This window comes from Equus przewalskii, chromosome 6 (genome assembly GCF_037783145.1).
Source record: "Equus przewalskii isolate Varuska chromosome 6, EquPr2, whole genome shotgun sequence".
In the NCBI taxonomy this organism is placed as follows: domain Eukaryota; kingdom Metazoa; phylum Chordata; class Mammalia; order Perissodactyla; family Equidae; genus Equus; species Equus przewalskii.
The window spans coordinates 50,638,393-50,660,851 of record NC_091836.1 but is presented as its reverse complement, the minus strand read 5'-3'; the positions used below and the strand labels follow the sequence as shown (position 1 = coordinate 50,660,851).

At 41.1% G+C, this 22,459-nt stretch overlaps 1 protein-coding gene across 1 annotated transcript in view; it reads left to right on the top strand.

The window, feature by feature from the left end:
• Positions 1–22,459, top strand: part of LOC139084153 (zinc finger protein 846-like) — a 145,568-nt gene that overhangs the window by 91,395 nt on the left and 31,714 nt on the right. The gene's annotated exons all lie outside the window — the stretch shown is intronic.

Genomic DNA, 22,459 nt, shown 5'->3' with positions numbered 1-22,459 from the left:
TGGAGCATTTGCTGGTTGGCCTCTAAGTTACCCTGCTGTGCTGGTCCCACTGTGGAATAGGCGGTGCCTTATGTGCCAGAGATTATACCGTAAATAGGTATAATGATAATTATACCTTGAGTATAATGAATAGGCCTTGCCAATGGTGATGGAGAGATGGTCTTGGAAGGGCAGGGGTATTTTCAGTGGGAGTAGACTATCTACAGTAATGGGGAAGCAGTTGATGGAGAGCTGGCCTGTGGGAAACGGGATGGCAAAATACATGGGGTATTGAGGGGCTCCAGTGGAGGTGTCAGTTCTACGGAATAACCTGATAGCCCTGACCCTGGTGATGTATAAGGGAGGGTGACTGTAAATGAACTATGCGACATGATTCAAGAGCTGAGGATGGAATATCTGTAGATGCTGGGACACAGAACTGTGTGTACCTGGTACTGTCCCTGAGTGTGGACTTGAAATCTTACCATTATGGAGAAATATTTCACCAATTAGTGACAGCCTCAAGGGGGTGAAAGGAATACGTGGTGAGGGACAAATGGGGATTGGCTGTGAAGTGATAGTCCAGTATTTGTCTGCCGGTACAGACATCAGCTGGATAGACACGTATGGCTGGCTTGGTGAAGAGAGTGATCGTGGCAAGTCCAACAGTGTCCTGTGTTTCAAGCAGTAGCCGTGATCTCAGCATCTGGATGAAGAGGGTGGTGGTGTTGCTGTGCAGTAGGGAGGAGCAGGAGGGGGAGGGGTAAGTTCAGGGCTCTGTGCTGTGATGCGGCCCAGGAGTTTTGGGATGCATGTTCTCGTGCTAGAGAGAGAGTGGGTGTGAGTGGAGGCCTCATGATGGTATGTGCTGGGGGCCAACAGAGTCTCCTGTAATCTATTAGGAGTGCACAGAGGGAGGGGACTTCCTCTAGGGAGGCATGTAGGCAAGATACTGTAGTAATGGTGGTGGGCACCTTTGTTTTAAGAGAATCATAAAGGCATTGCACTTGAAGAAGTTGGACATGAGTGATGATGGAGTCGCAGTTGTGAGGGCAAAACTGATGGTTTTGCAGATGGTCTTGAGTAAGGCAGGCTCAGAGGCAAGTAAACAGCAATATCTGGGAAGTCAGTCGTGAAAGTTGGTTACTGTTTTTTGAGGCAGTGCTTCATGGCAAAGTTGGTCCCTGAGGGGCACAGAATTGTAGTTTCATGTGAGTGGCATGGGATCCTCTGTGGTGGTCCCAGGGAGTGGAAGAGTGGCGTTGGAGATGATGTCTGAGATGCTGTCGTCTCCAGCAGTGAGCTCTTGGGTTAGGGTGATGATAGCCTTCCCAAGTCAGTATTCACTGGGCTGTTAGGGGTTCCTAACTTTAAGTTCTTTAAGATTAAAATGTCCCTGGGCAATCTGGGGGACCTGGTGGCATTGTTGGGCCTGAGAACTGGACTGCAGATGTCAATGAGAACTTGTGGGTTATCCACTGCGCATTTGGCAGAGGGCTGGCTTACTCGTGCATGCTTCCTGAGCCTGACCACAGAGCTTGTTCACTGTAAGCACGTTGAAAAGCTAATGTATGGGAGGTGGCATGAAAGTTTTTAAAAGAAATCCATGATTAAGCTGAGACAGGTCATGACAGCAGCCCGGCTGCAAATTACAGCCATGTCTCCTGGGACAACCTGTCAGTAAGTGTGCAACATGTGTGCACATTTCAGTAAGTGTGATCTCAGAGCCACCTCAGCTATAATGTGTTCATGTTTATTAACTTGGCCATGTGAGTGGTCCTGCCTACAGGCTCTCCAGCCTGGCCATTTGGCATGTGTCCTTTGTCTTAGGGTGACATTCTGATGTGCTTGCTGAGGTGCCAGCCTAGCCACATGCAGTGGCAAGTGGATCTGTTTAACTTAGGAGAGGCTCCATACACTCAGAGTTTTGAATTGTCCAATTGTTATGGCAGCATGTTTGGTTGTCCAGGGGCTTGTTGTAATCCCTGGGTGAAAATTATTGAGTCTGAGGCTCTCCAATTATCCCAAGCACCAGACCAGACAAACACAACTAGCCCACTTAAGGACCAGCAGCTGAATATGGTAAATGTGTTTTGTGATTTTTTTGCCTTTCTCCCAGAGAGCTGTTCCATTACCAGGGAAGGTGGGGTGGTCATGGCTGTGGAAGGCGTCTATCTCCATATCCATAGGAGTGTGGCCCCCCTGACAGTATGTACTTTGGGGGCTCTGCAGAAAGCATGAGTCTCCTCTGATCATTTCCGGATATAAGTGGCATTCACTAAGTAGAGTTTGTTGTTCTTGTAGTGGTCCACACCCTTCCTGGTGGTGTTCCTGAGGCTATTATTTCTATTTCCTGCAAGAGATCACAGGGGGCATTAGGATTTATTAACCAGTCTTTATATCCTCAGAAGTCTGGCAAAGCTTCTGGAACAGGGAAATCAGAGGTAGGCTCTTCCGGTGGGTCCCAAAACAGGGCTGTCAGGAGTCCCTCAGGGCTTCCTATTGCTGGATTGTGGGATATCTTCCCCTAAGCCGTGTGGGAAAGCAGAATGGTTGAAAAATGTGTGTGGAAAGGGGAATCGGGTTGGTCCAGGTAAGTCTGGAAATAGTCTTGCTAAACGTGGAATCCTTTTAAGTCTCCCTTGACAGTAATGGGAGACATGGCAGCTTGTGAAAGTTGGTATGGGGTCTTTTAAGACCTCCCAAGTCTAGAATTTAATAGGATTAAGCCTGAGACAGGAGGTAGAGCCATTTAAAAGGGTGTTAACTAGCCTTATTGTGGTGATCATTTGCAATATTTACCAATATCAAATCAGTACATTGTATGCCTGAAACTAATATAATGTTATTTATCAATTATACCTCAATAAAATTAAAATAAAAAAATAAAACTTTAAAAAATGGGGGGGGCAATGTCATCTGAGTTTTTCTCTTTAATTATTGCCTTTTATCCTTCCCCTTTCTTTTCTGGAAATCAGATACATTCCTGCAATTTGGATGATAAATTTTGTACTATGAGGAAAGCCACAGACAAATATGTTTTGGCTAAAAAACATAGGAACACTTTCCCCCTACGATATCGTTGTACCAGCCATGGGACTGTTTGTCTGATGAATTCTTGGTCCATGAGCAAAATCAGTTCATTATCAGGCTGAGCACTTAATGTGAGTCATCAGTGTATAGATGGCACTTACTGTAATCAGTAGAGTGTTTCACTGCAAGGTTGACAAGCCCTGGGACACCTCTGCCTTTAGCAGTTGGGATCATGGGAGGAAGTAGCAAATATATTGTGAAGTAATGGCCCGTGAAATTGAAATAGAATTAAGATCGGTGCCCATGAATCTCAGGCATGGAGTAGTGACTAATTTACTGTATCAAATGTTGATTGAGAAATGAGACGGTCACCGGGGACCTTTTCACACGCTGACTGTGGAGGAGGGTGTGCCATGGCCTCCTTAGGAGAGATTCCTGAGAGAAGGGCTGGCTGGGCGTTGCAGACAACAAAGGTAGGTGCTCCTCTGGCCTGATAGTCTATACTTTAATATTCCAGCTTTGCATCGTGTGTGAGTTTTCTATTGTTGCTGTAACAAATCACCTCAGTGTTAATGGCATGAAACAACAATAATGTGCTGTCTTATGGTTTTGGAGATCAGAACTCAAAGGATCTCACTGAGCTAAGATCAAGTTGTCAGTAGGACTGTGTTCAGGCAGAGTTGACTCTGTTTGCTTGCTTTTTCCAGCTTCTAGATGGCTTTTGTCTCATTATTCTTCCATTGTCAAAGCCAGCAACATGAAAGTTGGACTCCTCGTGCTGCCATCTCTCTGGTTCTCCTAGTCTGCTTTCTTCTGCTTTTAAGGGCACTTGAGATTCCACTGGTCCCAGATGCATAGTCCGGGATAATCTCCCTGTTTTAAGGTCAGCTGTTGTACAACCCTAATTTCACTCTGCCATGTGACCTCAACATGTTGTTTTAAGGGTCCCTGAGATTTGTCCTAATTGGATCTGGTAAGACACACAGACGTGGAAATGACAGTCAAGAAGCGAGAAGTTTATCGTGATCCATAGTTCTCTAGAAACAGGAGGAACAGCAGGCTGCGCAGCAAGGGCAGGTCAGGAGGCAGGGTGAGCAGGGGGAAACGTGACCCAGAGCCTTTTTTGTGGTTTTCATGGGGGAAAGAATAGGCGAGGCAGGGTAAGCAGGCTTAAAGTTTGCTAATTTGTATAATTGCAGCAGGCTCTTGGGCACAGGGGATCTCCTGGATGGTGCTTGGCCCAGGGCTGATTACGGCAGGTTGATGCCCAGAGTTTGAGAGCCCAGTGAAGGAGGGGCTTGAGGGTATAGACTGCGTTGGTTGGTTTGCTTGTGAAGGTGGTGTTCTTGGTCAGTTTTCTTTATCTTTAGGAGTTGGTTAGCCCTAGGAGGAGCAGACCCTCCAGGGTCAGGAAGGCCTCCAAGATATGAAACCATCAGAAAACAGAAAATTAAAAATGTGGTTAATACACATATTCACAGGTTCCAGGAATGAGAACATGGACACCTTTGGAGATGACTGTCCTGCCTTCATGATGCCAAACATCATTCATGTTTGTTATGTTATTTTTTAATATTTTATTTACTACTTTTCTGTTTTTTGTTATTGTGCTTGTGAACAATATTTAAACAATTTAAAGTGCAAAGTGAAATATCAGCTACGGGTTAAATTATTTTGTATTTGTTCTGATTGCTAATGCAGTGTGTTTATTTCTCTGACCTTATTTTTATGCTGCTCTGTGATTTTTCCCATTCTTAAACTTTATAGCATACATACAGAAAATTGTGTGAGAGTGGATATGTACTGACGTAAAAAAACAGAATGGTGAGCTCCTCAGTTTCCAAGAGGAAACTTTGATGTTTGAACTTTGTTAACCATTGCATTGATCATGTTTCACATTCTCTGTATAGTATGATTCTCTGACAGCTTTGGAGTCTTTGTGGCTGGAGAGACTACCCCTTTCAGGGCCAGCTGCTTCCTACAGAGAGTAAACCTCTTGCTTGGGAGCATCTCTCTGATGCAGACCAACCAATCCAGAGCCCATACTCCAGCCACCTCCTTCATCTAACTCACACACCAAGTATTTCACCTGCCCTAACCAACCCAGAGCCAGGTCGCAGACAACTAGGGACACGGCCATGACACCCTGGAGCCCACTGGAATGATTCAGAGTCAAGTACTAAGCTGTACCCTGCTCTGCCTTGCCTGCCCTTGCAGAAATCCCAGTAAAGCTCTCCTCTCATTCCTGCTTTCCCTCCTAATGACATAGTGCTTCCCTCTGTGGCCCTGTGTTGTGTGGTGTCCCATTTTCTTGGGATTGTGTGACTAATAACTTTCCACGGCATTAACCTCTCTGTGTCATCACTCAGTCACCTTTATAAAGTAACAGGCACAAATCATTTGATGCAGCCAGCAGGGTGACTCACTGCTCAATGCAGTACCATGCCTCTAGACTGCTTTTGGTTTACTAACTGCCTGTGCATGACAGCCAGCTCTGCCTGGGAGGGTACTGCTGGCTGTGGGAGCCCTTGTGCTGTAGCCCTCACTGCCTGGTGCAGTGTCAGCCTTATCCTGCCATGGTTTTCCATCCTAAATTGTGACAAGAGAGTGACCCAGATCCTTAGTATTGGTAGTAAGACTGAGGGTATGAGAAGTCCCCAACGACACCTTACTGGTGACAGAATGTCCTATCAGATGAGGCCATGGGAGCATTTAGGGCTAAGAGGCAGAGGCTGAAAGGCACAGTGAAGGCTTCTTGGAAAAGGAAGCAAGCAGTGTTACCCTCAGAGTGCATTGAGGGCACTGAGACTGATCCACTGGCCTGGGAACCCTGAAAGACCACCACCAGGAGCCACCATGGAGGGCTGAGGGGCTGGGCAGTGAGCCCCAGGCAGTGCTCCTTAAATGGATAATTCTTCTCTTACTCTGGTGGACAAACAAGGCCCAAGGTAAATAATGTCCCTCATTCACAGGCCATCAGAAATGTCATTGACTCTCTTTCCCCTGGTCATTGCAACCCATGGCAGATACTCACCCATTTGATTCCAAATTTGGACAATCCCTTCCCACTGATCAGTAGCTAGTGTAGTGAACCCCCGCCCCAGAAAATCCTGGCTTCTGAAAAGTTTAAGTGCTGCTTGCTTTTGCTGTTAACAATTCACTGCCAGACATAGGACAGAAGGGACCTCATCCATGGACACCATGGCTCAATGTTTCAAGGAGAAGGAGAAGGAGAAGGAACTCTGTTCTTGCTTCCCCTAAGACACGTGAGGGGCTTCTCAGCTCACGTGAGGTTCTAGATCTCCAGCTCAGTGCACTCGGGCAGTCTTGAGTGCCGCTGTCTGTCAACAAGCTAGGAGCATCCTCCTGAAAACCAAGTTATCACAGAATCAGTGTTCCACCACAATTCTTCTCTTGGATATAACCTCTGGACCCTCTGAGGTTGATAGGGACACTTAGAAAGGGAGGCCACGCTCACAGCAGGGGCCGCTCAGGACCACCGGGAGCTTATCAGGCAAACACCCCCAAAAAACAGCAAAGAACCTGTCATCTCAGGATCAGACAGGAGACAAAAGAAAAGAAAACAAGTGGATTTAGGTGACTACAAACTTCCCTCCCTCCCCAAAGGCAACTTGGAATCCTTTGTGTGGAGAAAATGCCAGGTCTAAGAGACATAATGCTGGTCTTATATTACTTACTGATTTAAAATCAGCAATGACAAACCCCAGATACTGGGAAAGAAAATAAAGGTTAACTACATAAATTATATATATTTATATAATTTATATATGTATAATAGTTTAATATAGATGCATAATAAATTACTAAACTGTATGTAGATTGTAAATTAAAAGAGATCCATGATTTGACCAAACTGGAAATCCAAAATTTATATATTAAAATGTATATACTAATATATTGTTACATATAATTATGATATATGTAAGAAATATGTAAAAAATTTATATACTAAATAATGCATATAACAAATAGACAAGGGGCCGGCCCAGTGGCGCAGCAGTTAAGTGTGCACGCTCTGCTCCAGCGGCCCGGGGTTTGTTGGTTCGGATCCCGGGTGTGGACATGGCACGACTTGGCACGCCATGCTGTGGCAGGCGTCCCACATATAAAGTAGAGGAAGAAGGGCACGGATGTTAGCTCAGGGCCAGTCTTCCTCAGCAAAAAGAGGAGGATTGGCAGCAGATGTTAGCTCAGGGCTGATCTTCCTCAAAAAAACCCAAATAGACAAAAAGTGCACTGATTGGCTTTTGTGCCTCTACAACATAACTTCTAAATAGCATTTGCTAAAACACACTAATTGACAAGCCTTGATAGACTTAATATTGTCACTCAAATTACAGTTAATCGTGGGGCCCCATCCTGCTACATTTACACATTATACTCCCCTATACTTTTTTTAAAAGTAACCAAAAATAGAGGAAAAAGGTGTGCTTCACTTTAGTTGTAGCTGTGCTTGAATTTCCCAGCCATAGTTCCCATTTCACTAAGATATGCCATCTTGGACATGGATGTCCTGACACAATAAATTGAACTTAAAGTAAGTCTTTGACACTAATTGTCTTCATAAAACAGGACCCCCAGGGACCCCTCATTAAAATAGTTACTATGTCTCAATGTGAGTTGAAACAGGGTCTTCAAGGTTTAAAACTTACTGTACAAACCTAGTTAATAAAGAGGTGATTATCTCCACTCCTCCATTGAAGAAGCCAATATTATATGTTCTTAAAACTGAAATAAGCAATAAGTAAATAAATAATCCATCTCTTGGCTACCTGAGGAGCCCTTGGGATGGACTGAATAAACAGCAGTGAGAGTTGTGAACTATGTGGATGGCACTGCTGACCGTCGTATGTGATGGAGCACAGTGGAAAGTTACTGCTTTCCGTCTCTTAACCAGGACGTCCCTGATACAAAACAAGACTCCAAAAACAATACACTTGGCCAAACTTCAGGCAGTCATCTTGGCTTTCGATGCCCTGGCCAACAATGGCCCCATCCTCACATTTGTTGTTAACTGTAGGGCCATTGCCTAAAAATTGTCCATTCAGGGTCAAGATCTCTGGGAATCTCTAGCCTCACAGGCACTCAAATTACAAATCAGAATTAGACACGTGTCTACATATCCTGAGGCAACAATACAAGGTCTTGTCAGGACACTCTTTGTTCCTTTTGGAATTGTAGAAATTTCCAATAGTAACCAAGGCGTACATTTCACTTCTCAAAGTACACTATACTAGGCTTTTGGAAAAAGCACTCAGTAAAACTTTCATGTTCTTGATGGATCCCAGACAGCCGGTTTAACTGGGAGACCTAATGATCTGCTCAAACAATCCTTTGAAAATTCAGTCCGATCAATGGGCCTGTAAGTGGGTCTCTATCTTGCCCTGAGCCTTAACCTATCGTTATCAATTTTCAATCCCATAAGAGCTGGAGGCCAGATCAAGGGTGCATACTTTCCTGGGACCCATCAACCAAAGTTATCTGGTGAGCCAGGCAGCTGCTCATCTGATAGGGGATCCGTTTGAGGCTAAACTCACACACACAAACGCAAACCTGTCAAGTTCAGCTGCACACCATTCTGTTGCCTGTTGGTCTTATGAGTACTGGTCTGAGTGCCTTCATTGGTTTACAATCCACAGGCCCAAACCCTCCAAATATGTCACTGTTTCAATCAAACATGACACATGATGAGATCCACAGCGACCTGAGTAGGATATCATCTGGGAAATGATACCCTTGTCCCACATCCTAGATGACGTCACCTTGGCACAGAAGCTCACTGCTGGTAATGACGTTATTGCCGCCCAAATAACTAAGATAAATACAGCCAGTGGTTAACATAGGTTAGCATAAGGGAAGCCATTTTATAGAGAGGAACCATGTTAGGACTAAGTGACCCTGAGCCACAAGACACCCCCCTGTCCTTGTCAACATTGCTTTAGTTTGCATGTAGCTTAGAGAAGTACACCCCTGCTTGTGAGAAATATGCTCTGCTATTTTTGTAGCCTTGGCTTATACATAGAGCTCCCTACTCTGATAAAGCAGAAAGTTCGTTCTTTCAGCTTTTCCCAGGATGTAAGGACCTGTGGGGAAAAGCCCTCTGCTGGTATCTGTCACTGGTGACAAGAGAAAGGGATGCTCTGTGGTCTCAAGGACTACACCAGATGGTCAACATTCCAAGACACCCCCCCACTTCAGCCTGTTTGCCGTATAAAACTGCTTCAAAATTTTGTAGGTTTAAGACGGTTCTTTAGGACACTAGTCTGCCATCTTCCCCATTGTTGGCAAGCTGTAATAAAAAGACCCTTTCTCTCCTACCACCATGCCTCTTGACTGTTGGCTTGTCTTGTGGCAAGTAGAAGACTCCCCTTGGCAGTAACATCACGTCAGGTCACACTACTCAAGCCCAAGACCTTGTCATTGGAGATTTCACCCAATTCTTGACACTCTTGGACTCCCTCAACTAAGGCACAATTGGACACAGCACAGTTTTCCTTTTACTATTGATAATAGAGATTTTACTGTGTTTCTGAGCTTGTTGCTTAGCCCATGATCCTGGTTTGTTCCCTGCTTTCCGCCAGAACCAACATCCCTGCCCTGCACACCTCTGGGGAAATCTGATAGAGGTTCCTCCTGTCTATGTGATTCTAACAATTAGTGAAAATTACTGACTTCCTCAGGAGATGCCTGACTCATATCAGTCAACCTCTTGACCCCCTGGGGAGAGGACCACTCTCTTCCCAGTGCCTTCTCCTACTGCACCCCTCTGGCTTTCCACCATGACCTCCTGTCCTGCATCTCCAACCACAGATACTTCTTCCCCTGGGTTACACACAAAACCACTAATCTTTTCATACTCTTCATTAACTTAGTTCATACCCTCCGACAACATAACTACCAGACTTGCCACTTCAATTACTGTCAGACTCATACTTTTTTTTTTTTTTTTTTTGCTGAGGAAGATTAGCCCTTAGCTAACATCTGTTGCCAACCCTCCTCTTTTTTAGCTTGAGGAAGATTAGCCCTGAGCTAACATCTGTGCCAATCCTCCTACACTTTATATATGAGTCGCCACCGCAGCATGGCTGACAAGTGGTCAAGTGGTGTAGGTCCATGCCCGGGATCCAAACCCGTGAACCCAGGCCACCAAATAGAGTGTGCTGAACTTAACCACTACACCACAGGGCCAGACCCATTAGACTCATAATTTTGACACACTTTGTGACTCCACCAAGATATTGCTAGATGCTCCAAGAATTTTTCAGATCTTTTTTCTTGATTAACGCCATACATAATGAAAAAGATGAACATGGGCTGGCTTACAATGACTCCTTATCCTTCTACCAGTGTCCCTGCTTCTTATTCTCATAATAAAATCTTTCTAATGATGTTTATACCCTCCTCTAAAAATCTCCACTTTCGTCACTCCACAGTTTCATTAGTATAATGTCAACTGATCTGGGGACCAATTTTGTTAATCATGACTTTAATTTGTTGTATAGTATGATGCTTTCACATTTTGGGGTCAGGTTAGCTGGTGAGAGACTCCCCCTCCCAGTGCTAGCTAATCTTAAAGATAGTAAACAATATGCGTTGGCATCTAACTTTCATATGTAAACCAAGCAATCCAAAGCTGCATACGCAACCTCTGTCTAACTCTTACACAGCAAACCACTATTTCCCCTGCCCTAAATCAACCCAGGACCAGGTACCAGACCACTATAGACCTCCCTTTACCCCAGAGACTGCAGAAATATTCAAACTAGCCAGTCCTGAGATGTTTACTCTGCCCTGCCTTGCCTTTCCTGTGGACACCCCAATAAAGTCTGTGCTTTCCCCTTACTTCTGCCTCTGGACCCACTCTTGTGCTCCCCCATTTAGCCCTGCGTGGCTTCCCATGACCCTTCTCTTGGGATTGTTAGTAATAAACTTTTCTTCTAATGATATTAGTCTATTCATGTCTTCACTCAGTGACCTTTATAAATTAAGCTCCAGGCACAAATCTACTGTGTCTTCATTTTTCTTTCTAGGTTTTACTACTTATGGACATACTCCATAACAAGGAGTTAGCTACCTTATGTTATTTTTGAAGTGTTTACGAAATCTGTCATTATTGACTTATGCCTTTGTGAATGGATTTATTCCCCTTGTACGTGTTCAACCTTATTAGTTAATTATAATATTTTCCCAAAGTTGTTGTGAAATGATAATCTCATTGTAGGTTTAATTTGCCGTACCATGATTATTGGTAACATGAACATGTTTACAATTGCTTTGGCTTTGGAGAAACACCTGGTCATGTATTTTGCTGGTTTTTCTAATAATTAGTCTTGTCAAAAATAATCTTGAAGGCTTTTGTTAGACAGTGTGAACTCATCACTTGTGAGTTACATGATTGCAGTTGTTTCCACTGTATGTGTTTTCAGTTTTGTATTTTCTTAAGGAAAAGGATTTCTTTATTTGAGCATAGGCAAATTTATTTAACCTTTCATTTATCTTATTTTAGAATTTTTTTTACCCTGACATTATAAATATGTTCTACTACCTTGTCTTACCAAATTTGTATAGCTTTTGTTGCAAATGTATGTCCTTAATCCATCAGGATTGTTTTTTGTGTGAGTGGTATCAATATATGTCTATTTTAATTTTTCCTCCAATGGACATAACATTTTCGCAAGATCACATATTGAGAAGCTCAACTTTCCCTGCTGATCTGCAGTGTCAAATTAGCCGCTGACAAATTCCATATTTATTTGGGTGTGTTCAGGGCTTGATGTTGTTCCTTTGGTCAGTTGGTCTAATCTCTGCACCAATGCCGCTTATATTTGTTATATTAACTCTACCATATTTCTTCATGCCTGATAGAGCTACTTCCTATGCCACTGTTCTTCTTTAGGAGTGTCTTTTCTGTTCTTGGCTTCTTTTTAAAATTTTGAAATTTATTCAGACATAGAGAAAAAGGTGGTAGACTGGTGTAAGGGAGTTCAGTGTAGCTCTACCCAGATTCCCTAATATTTAACATTTTGCTCCTTTTTTCTTTCTCATTCATTCTCTCTCACTCTCTCTCTCAGTGTCTGTGATTTTTTTTCCTGAATCAGTTAAGGGTAAGTTGCATATGTCATGCCATTTTACCCCTTAGTATTTTCAGTATGTGTTACCCAAGAAGAAGGATATTATCTGATCTGTCTTCCATCTTCCTATTTTATCAACTGTCCCATGTCCTTTATTGCAAAATGTCCCCTTTAGTCCAGGGTCACGTGCTGTTTTTAGTGGTTGTTTAATCAATTTCAAGCCTTTCATAATAGTCATGCTTTGTCTTTTATGTTATGGGGAATTTTTAAGAATACAGCCATTTCCTTTAGAGAGTGTTTGTCACTTAGGGTTTCTTTGAAGCTTCCTCACAATTAGATTCAGGTTTTGAATTTGGGTTGAATACCAAAAAAGAGATGGATATTTCAAGGGTATCACTATAGAGAGGCCTGTGATTTCATGTTTCCCCTCATTGATGATGCTAATTTTGATCACTTGGTGTAAAGTGGAGCCCATGTCCCGAGTTTGCACTGTGAACTGCCTATTTTCCTTTTGGTGATCAGCAAGTTGTGGGGAGATCTGTATACATATTTCATAGCAGCTTGTGAGGTTCCTCCAATCCTAGTAGGTCTGCTTTTTATTAGACATTTGCTGAAACTCTAAGTAAATCATTTTAAGGGGAATGGAGTATTTTCTGTATTGGACTTTTGAATCCATGAAGAAAGTGTTTCTCCCCCTTTATTTAAGTTTTCCTCAAAGGAGTTCAATATCTTACAACTTTCTCCAAAAGAGACTCTGCATATTTTGATTAGATTATTCTTAAGCATTTTATAATTTTCTGACTTGTGTATGTTACATTTTTATTTAATTTCTCTAATTCTCAATTTATAAAATGCAGTTGGTCTTTGTATGTTGAATTTTCTCTAGCAGCCTTGTTAAACTGTCTTAAAAATATTAATTTTTAGGTGCAGCCACTATGGAAAACAGTATGGAGATTCCTCAAAAAGTTAAGAATAGAAATACCTTATGACCCAGCCATCCCACTACTGGGTATCTATCCCAAGAACCTGAAATCAGCAATTCCAAAAGTTCCATGCACCCCTATGTTCATCGCAGCATTATTCACAATAGCCAAGTCACGGAACCAATGTAAGTGCCCAGCAACTGATGATTGGATAAAGAAGATGTGGTATGTATATATACAATGGAATGCTACTCAGCCATAAAAAAGGACAAAGTCGTCCCATTCACAGCAACATGGATAGACCTTGAGGGTATTATGTTGAGTGAAATAAGCCAGACAGAGAAAGACGAACTCTGTATGACTCCACTCATAGGTGGTAGTTAACATATGGACAAAGAGAACTGATCGGTGGTTGCCAGGGGTAAGGGGGGTGGGGGGAGGGCACTAGGGGTGAAGTGGTGTACCTACAACATGACTAATCATGATGTACAACTGTAATTTCACAAGGATGTTAACTTTCATAACCTTAATAAATAAAATAAATATTAATTTTAAAAATATTCTTCTCAATTTTCTGCATAGGCAATCATATCTTCTGTAATTAAGGGTAATTTTGCTTTTCCATTTCAATTCTTAAATCATTTATATGTTTTCTTGGTTTAGTGACCAAACAATGACTAGGGTTAGTGAAAGCAGTGTCCTGTGTTCTTCCTAAGCTAGTGGGCTATGCTTTCCATCTTTACCCTTCACTGTATTTGTTGTTGTAGATTTTACAAGGTTAAGGCTTTATCCCACTTTTCATGGTTTGAGCACTTGCTTTCTCATAAATGCCTTATGGATGCATTAAATGCTTTCTCCTGACTCCTCTGAAATGATCATATTTGTTTGCTGATCTCATTCAAGTTTCTAGAATTTATCTGCCTGTGATAGTTATCTAATATTTGAGTGAAAACACAAATAAAAGGGATTAAAAATATAAGTATCATGAGTTAATTGATCTCCCTTGTTACAGTAACCTTGTAATTCTGGAAAAAATGAACTTTGAGATAATGGATCATCTCTTTTTGTTTTTCTTAGAAAGATTAGCCCTGAGCTAACATCCACTGCCAGTCCTCCTCTTTTTGCTGAACAAGATTGCTCCTGAGTTAACATCTGTGCTCATCTTTCTCTATTTTTTTTTTTAATATGTGGGATGCCTGCCACAGCATGGCTTGATAAGCAGTGCATAGGTCCATGCCCGGGATCTGTTCCAGTGAACCCCGGCCACAGAAGCAGAACACACAAACTTAACAGCTATGCCACCAGCCTGGCCCTAGGATTATCTTTTTCTTATACCAGAATGTATTCTATGTGCTGATAGATTACAGAAGCTTTTTACAAGTATTTTTGAGTAACATCATGTCATATTTTTTTCTAACTCTGTTCTTCCCTGCTTTGTGTATAAAGACGAGTATTTCCTCCTTTTGCAAATTCTCAAACAATTTCTCTATGAGAGGAATTATTTTTCTTATATGAATCAAAATTCACTGGCAAAATCATCTGAATCTTGGGCCAGCCCTGGTGGCCCAGTGGTTAAGTTTGGCATGCTCCTTTTTGGTGGCCCAGGTTCGGTTCCTGGGCGCAGACCTACACCACTTGTCTATCAGTGGTCATGCTGTGATGTTGGCTCACATACCAAATAGATGAAGATTAGCAATGGATGTTAGCTCACAGTGAATCTTCCTCATTAAAAAAGGGAAGATTGGCAACAGATGTTAGCTGAAGGCGAATCTTCCTCAACAAGAAAAAAAAAGAGAAAAATCATCTGAAGCTGGATTACCTGTTGCCATTGTTGCTTGTTTTGTTTCCATATTTGGAATAATTTAAATTGTTTTTATCGTCGTAGGACTGCTAAATTTTCCAATTTATCGTAAGGCAGTTGGACAAGTTATGTTTTACAGGAATTTTTCTATTTTCAAATTTATTGTTTCTTATGTTTGTAGTGGTTGTGTCTTTTGTGATCACATACCTTTTATATCCCCTTTTTCATTCCTACTATCATTTTCTTGTGACTCTTCATTTTTTTTTGTATTAATCCTGAGAGAATTTATTCAGTTTTGTTAATTCATTTCAAAGAAAATTGGTTTTATTAATCTGCTGTATATCTGGTTTGTGTTTTATATTACTAGGCTCAGGTGCCGTAACAAAATATCATAGATTGAATGGTTTAACCAGAAATTGATTTTCTGGAGGCTGACTTCCAAGTTCTGATGCCAGCAAGGTACGTTCCTAGTACCTTGGTTCCTAGTACCAAGCTCTCTACCTGGCTTGTAGATGATGCCTTCTTTCTGTCCTCACATGGCAGAGAGAAAGGCAGCAAGCTCTCCGGTGTTGTGACCAGGGAACCAGGCAAAGGAAGCATTACTGAGGATCTGATCCACAACTAACATGGTCTCTGAAATGTTTTTCAGACAAGAAGAAACTGTGTGTTCTGTTTTGCAGAAGTTTCTGGCCCCTTTTTGCAGATGTTGCTATCTTGCAGAGAAACTCACACATTTGCAGCAATAGCCCCTTTTGCAGATGTTGCTATCTTGCAGAGAAACTCACACATTTGCAGCAATAGCCCCACGAATTGGTCCAGCACGAATTGTCCTAAAGTTACCTTAACTCATTGGCATCCTGAGTTCTCCTCCTCTGGGAGGTTCCAAACAGCCATTTTTAGATCATGCAATGTGTGTCATAACATATATGCATGCTACACTTGTGCCTTAATGAACACAGTTGTTACAAGTAAACTTTGTATCTTCTGCTCCCTGGTGTACAAAGTCTCCACCAGCACTGAGCTGAGACGCTGCTTTGGGAGCTGTCCCCACTGTTCTCCATTGCTTGGGCAGCAATAAAACTTTTCTTCACCTACTTCTGCCTTGGTTGTGCTTTTCTGCTGTGCACTTGCCAAGAGAGAAACCCATTGAATTTGGCTACAGTGTCTCTTCTTATCATGGCACTAACACCATCTTGGGGAGCCCACCCTCATGATGTCTTCTAAACCTAATTACCTCTCAAGGCCCCATCTCCAAATACCACCACCTTGGGGATTAGGGGTACAAGAGATGAATCTTGGGGGGGACACACTTCAATCCTCTGAATGTTCTATTTTGTTAATTTCTGTTCTTACATTTATTTTTACTTTCCTTCTGGTTTTGTTGTGTTTACAGTCATGCACTACATGACAACATTTCAGTCAATGACAAACCACATATGACATAGGTGGCCACACATATATACAGCTTGTACCGTAGGATTAGTACCATACAGCCTAGGTGTGTAGTAGGCTATACTATCTAGGTTTGTGTAAGTATACTCTGTGATGTTTGCACAAGGACAAAATTGCCTAACTATGCATTTCTCAGAATGTATCCCCATTGTTAAGAAATGCATGACTATATTTTATTATTCTTTTTGTACCTCTAACATGAAATGCATACCTCATTATTTTTCAGACTTCCTCTGTTCCTATTATGTAATCATTTTAGGCTTTAACTATCTTTATATTGCTGTAGCTGAATCTCCAACAGAGTTTGGTTAAGTAGGGTTTTTTTTTTAACTTTTCTATTATAAATATCTAATTTCTTCTACAGTTTGTGCTTTGACAGATGGCTTCTTTCAAAATATGTTTCCAAATTTTCAACATACAGTGTTTTTATTATGTTTTTGTTGTTGATTGCTAAGTGAATTGCATTGTGTTTAGGGAATTATATTAATCTTTGGAAGTGCTCAAGATACACTTTCTGGGCCTGTTTGTGCTCAATTTCCATAAGTGTCCCATGTGAGCTTGAAAAGAATCTGTATTTTTCCCTGTAGTCAGCTGTGCTATCCGTGTCTATGGGTCAAGCTTGTTTACTGTTTTGCTCAGGTTTCTGATGACTGTTGAATGTTCCTTGCACTGTCTCATCCAGAGAGGGGCATCTTAAAATATTCCACTGTGATGGTGGCTTTGTAATGCTCCTTTCATTTGCTCCCTTTTTGTTTGCTACACTTTGCAGGTTGTGTTATTAGGTGCATACTGTTTTAGAATTGTAGTTCCTTGGTGAATGGAACCTTTCAAAAATTACCTATAGGGGCTGGCCCCGTGGCCGAGTGGTTAAGTTTGCGCTCTCTGCTTCGGCAGCCCAGGGTTTCGCCGGTTCAGATACTCAGCTCGGACATGGCACTGCTCAGCCAGCCATGCTGAGACAGCATCCCACATGCCACAACTAGAAGGACCCACAACTAAAAACACACAACTATGTACCGGGGGGCTTTGGGGAGAAAAAGGAAAAATAAAATCTAAAAAAAAAATTATCTGTAACCTTTTTGTGTATAAGAATGTGCATTCCAATAAAATCTATTTTGTCAGATTTTTATGTAGCTCTATCATATTGTTTTCCTTTTGTTTCTCAATCTTAGTTTATCCAGTTTGTACGTCTCTTTAAAAACATCATAGAGGTGAAACTTTTGAAATCTAGATTTTTAGTAAACTTAGCATGTTGAAATAAAATTAGGCATCCAGAGAGGTCGTAATTGGACATTGGTGTCCTGTATATCCCACACTGGGCTACCCCAAGGGGTAACATCTTAGGTGACCACAGTGTAATTATGAAACCTAGAAATTAACATTGATAAAATACTATTAACTAATTGACATACCTCGTTCGAATTTCACATTTTCTCCTGCTTGTCCTTTATGTAGGCTAGTATTCAATTCAAATGATTCCATTGCATTAATCTTGATATGTATAAAATGCAACTAATAATCCTTACCGTTATGGATGCACTCAATCCATTTATAAATAATGTAACTCTAATTAGCTCGGTGCCGGGGCCGAGGCAGCATTTGATCGGCTGTTTGACAGGGTCCAGCCAATCAAGAAGAGCCGAGGGGTGCAGGGCGCCCCTCTGCGAGAATATGAAGAGCCGGCCTTTCCCCAAGCTATGCTGAACTTTAAAAACTTGTTTTTCTTCCCTTTGTCTTATACCCCATTTTCCTACTCATGCTGTAATTTTCCAGATGGCCACTTTAGAGAAAAGAGCATGCTCCCCCCGCGGGGTTGGTACTGAGAAAAATATGTGACCACCTGCATAAGCCTTCAGAATATCGTAAGGGGCAAGTTCCCCCTGACGCACATAGGTAGTGGGAGAACTTTTCTCCCTAATGAGGGGTTCGTTCTGAAGAGAGTATTTGGATCAAAGCAGCTGCCTCCTTCTGGTTGATGTTTTGCTCTTCCCCCAGTTTCCCTGGTGGGAGTGGATGCACCTCTTCCTCTGTAGTTGATTGGAGTGTTCCTCCATGTGTTAGTTGTTGAAAAGTGTATTGTTCCCCTGCATGTGTTTGGCAAAACATTATAGAAGTCTTTTCTTAATTGCTGAAGTCGCTTTTGTGCAGGAAAAGATAGTTAACCTTTCCCCCCTAAAAGTTAACTCTGTTCCCTGTAAGATTATACTTATCAATGAATGCTTTGTGGTTTACTCTGCAAGAACATCTGTACTGCTATATTTATCCCCTGCTAAAAAAGATATAAAAATGCTGTTTAAACCAGTAAAGACAGACTTGCTTTATACTTCCTTATCTCTCTGAGAATATTTGTAGAGCTATTTCTGTACTAATCCTGAAAAATATAAAAACGACACATGCGCAGTAAAGACAGACTTGATTGCACTGACCCAAGTCTCACGTCCCCTTCTTCACTGCGCCGACTCCGTCTCTCCCTCAGGAACCTGGACTCTGCTGGAGCTGGACTCCGGCAGTTTGGATTCCATTTAGTCATCTTATTGTGTTTTCCATTTGTCTCTTTTTCCTTTCTTTGAATTGAAGTTGTAATTTAAACTTACTGCAAATTTACAGTAATCAAAAGAGTGTGTTACTGGCTTGATGACAGACACACAGATTAAAGGAATAGAATTGAGGGTCCAGAAATAAGCCATCACATATATTCTCAATTGATTTCTGAGAAGGGTGCGGGGAGAATTCAATGGGGAAAAGAAAATAATCTTTTAATCAAATAGTACTGGGACAACTGGTTATCCACCTGCAAAAGAATATCGTTAGGCCCTTACCTTACACCATTTACAAAAACTAATTCAAAATGGATCAAAGAAATAAATGTAAGACCAAAAACTATAAAATTGCTAAATGAAAAACAGGTGAAAATCTTCAAAACATTGCATTTGGCAATGACTTTTTAGATGTGATACCTGAAGCATCTTGCAACCAGAGAAAAAAATAGATAAATTGGCCTTCATCAAAATTAAGAACTTTTCAGGGCCGGCCCAATGGCACAGCGGTTAAGTTTGCACATTCTGCTTTGGTGGCCCGGAGTTTGCCGGTTTGGATCCCAGGTGTGGCCCTTTGCACTGCCTGTCAAGCCATGCTCTGGCAGGCGTCCCACTTATAAAGTAGAGGAAGATGGGCAGGGATGTTAGCTCAGGGCCAGTCTTCCTCAGCAAAAAGGAGGAGGATTGCCAGCAGATATTAGCTCAGGGCTAATCTTCCTCAAAGAAAAAAGAAATTAAGATCTTTTGTACTTCAAAGAAGACTCATCAACATTAAATAATTTTGTCATACAAAGGACACACTCGAGAAAGCGGAGACAATCATGGAATAGAAAAAAGATTTGCAATTCACATATGTTACCATATACATGATAAGGATTATGTACAAAATATATAAAGAACTCTTACAACTCAAAAATAAGAAGACAAATAACCTAATTTTAAAATGAACAAAGGACTTGAAAACATTTCTCCATGGAAAACATAGAAATGGTCACAACCACATGAAAAGATGCTTAACATTACTAATCATTAGGGAAGTGCAAATCATATTCACAATGAGATAGTTCATATCACTGGATGGTTAAAATATACAAGACAGACAATAACAAGTGTTAGCAAGGACGTGGAGAAACTGGAACCCTCATACATTGATGGTGGGATTGTGAGTGATGCAGCCACTTTGGAAAACAGTGTGGTAGTTCTTCTAAATGGTAAACATATAGTCGCTATATGCCCCAGCAATTCTACTCCTAGGTATATACGTGTGATAGTTAATTTTATGTGTCAACTTGACTGCATGACTGAAAGTCTAGACATCTGGGAATATGTTATTTATGGGTGCAACTATGAGGCTATTTTAGAAAGGGATCAGGATGTAAATCAGTAGACCGTGTAAAGCAGATTGCCCTCGCCAATGTGGGTAGACATTATCCAATCCACTTTAGGGCCTGAATAGAACAAAAAGGTGGAGGAAAGTTGAATTCTCTTTGTTTGCCGCACTGTTGAGCACGGATAATGTTCCCCTGCTTTTGGTGCTCCTGGTTCTCAGGCCTTGAGACACGGACTGGAAGCTGTGCTGTTGGCTGTCTGGCTTTCAGGCCTTTGAAATGCATCACTGGGTTTCCTGGCCTCTAGCTTTTTTGGGTCACCTTTTGTGATTTATTATTGCATGCTTATCACCAAAATAAAATCTTTTACTCAAAAAACTTTCATATGAATTGATTTTGTATTAGTTTTCCCACTTTCCTCTTTAGGACATTCAAATCAACTAAACAAAGGTGGCACTCCATCTTCTCTTGCTGTTTTGTTCTCTAATAAACCTCCATGTGGTGGAGGCAAGGCATTGTATGAACTGAGTAAATAAAGCTGAGTTGATGAAGTTTAGTTGATTTCTTTAATCCTTAAAGCCTGTATGACAGCAGGTGGAAACTTTGAGCAATGAGCTGTAGATGAGACAGTCAGTGGGTGAGTTTTGTCTCGCATTCTGTCTGCAAATGCAAACAGATCATGGGACTTTTCAGGCTCCATGGTCATGAGTCAGTTCCTTATAGTAAATTTCATTAGACATATATTTTGAAATAAATTTCATTATATTTTGTTTGTTTGTTTGTTTAAAGATTTTAATTTTCCTTTTTCTCCCCAAAGCCCCCTGGTACATAGCTGTATATTTTTTTTAGTTGTGAGTCCTTCTAGTTGTGGCATGTGGGACGCTGCCTCAGCATGGCTCAACGAGCGGTGCCATGTCCGCACCCAGGGTCTGAACCAGCAAAACCCCGGGCCACCAGAGCAGAGCGTGTGAACTTAACCACTTGGCCACAGGGCCGGCCCCTCATTATATTATTTTTATATGTATAAATGATCTATCTGATCTTACAATATGGTCCAGGGACATATGTTCTCTTTCTCTGGAGAACCCTGACTGATACAAAAACCAAGACAAGTGAAAAGATGTCTTCAGAAGAAGATACACACAAATTTTCATAGCAGCATTATTCATAGCATCCACAATGTGGAAACAATGCTAATGTCTATCAGCTGATCAAGAGATAAAATGCATTATATCCATACAATGGAATATCATTCAGCAATAAAAAGGAATAATATATGCTACAATACATATGAACCTTGAAAAGCATAGTAAGTGAAAAGAAACTATTGACAAAAGTTTGTATGATTTCATTTACAAGAAATATCTAGAAAATGCAAATCTATAGAAACAGAAAGTAGACTCATGGCAGCTTAGATATTAAGGGAGTAAGAAAATGGGGGTATGACAGCCAAAGGGTGCTTTGGAGGTAATGAAAAGGTTCTAAAATTGTGATGGTTGCATAACTTTTTGAACATACTAAAAAACATGGAATGGTATTGTTCTGAACAGGGAAATTGTATGGCATGTGAATTCGTTTTCAATATAGCTGTTCCAAAACATGAACCAAAGAGAAAATCATGAGAGTAGTGACATCCTTAGCTGCATAAAAAATTTAATGTCTCCGAAGCACCTAGAGCCCTTAAGATGCAACACACATTACCTACCATTATATTTTTACCCCTAAATATTAAAAGTTAATATAAAACTATTGTAATCAAAAGAGCGTTTTATGGGCATAAATAAATATTACTGGCAGAGAAGAGTCGAGAAACTTATACAGGTATATATAGGAATTTATTGTTTAATTAAGATGGAACTTCAAATCACTCAGTCAGGATAGTTTATCAATAAATGATACCACAACAACTGACCGTCTTACTGGAGGAAAATTAATTGCATCCAGTACCACACTCCACATACCAATATACTGTGTGAGGATTAAGGATTAAAATGTGATTAAAAACATTTTTAGAAGAAAATTAAGAAATCTGTCTCTAATCTAGAGTTCAAAGAGAATTTTTAAGGCAAGGCAGAAAACCCAGAAATTATTTTTTAAAAAAGACTTTCCTGGCTATCTAATTGTTAAACACTATTGTAAGCAACAGCTGTTTTTGTAGCAAAATAGCTATTAATTCATCAGATGCACAAAACATTTAATAATGCACATGAACAATTCGTAGTAAAGTGTGCTAGTAAATCAGGATTTAACAGACGTTTATTAACTCTACAAAGGCCACCCACTGAAACTCACAGCAAACCTGATTACTAGAGAC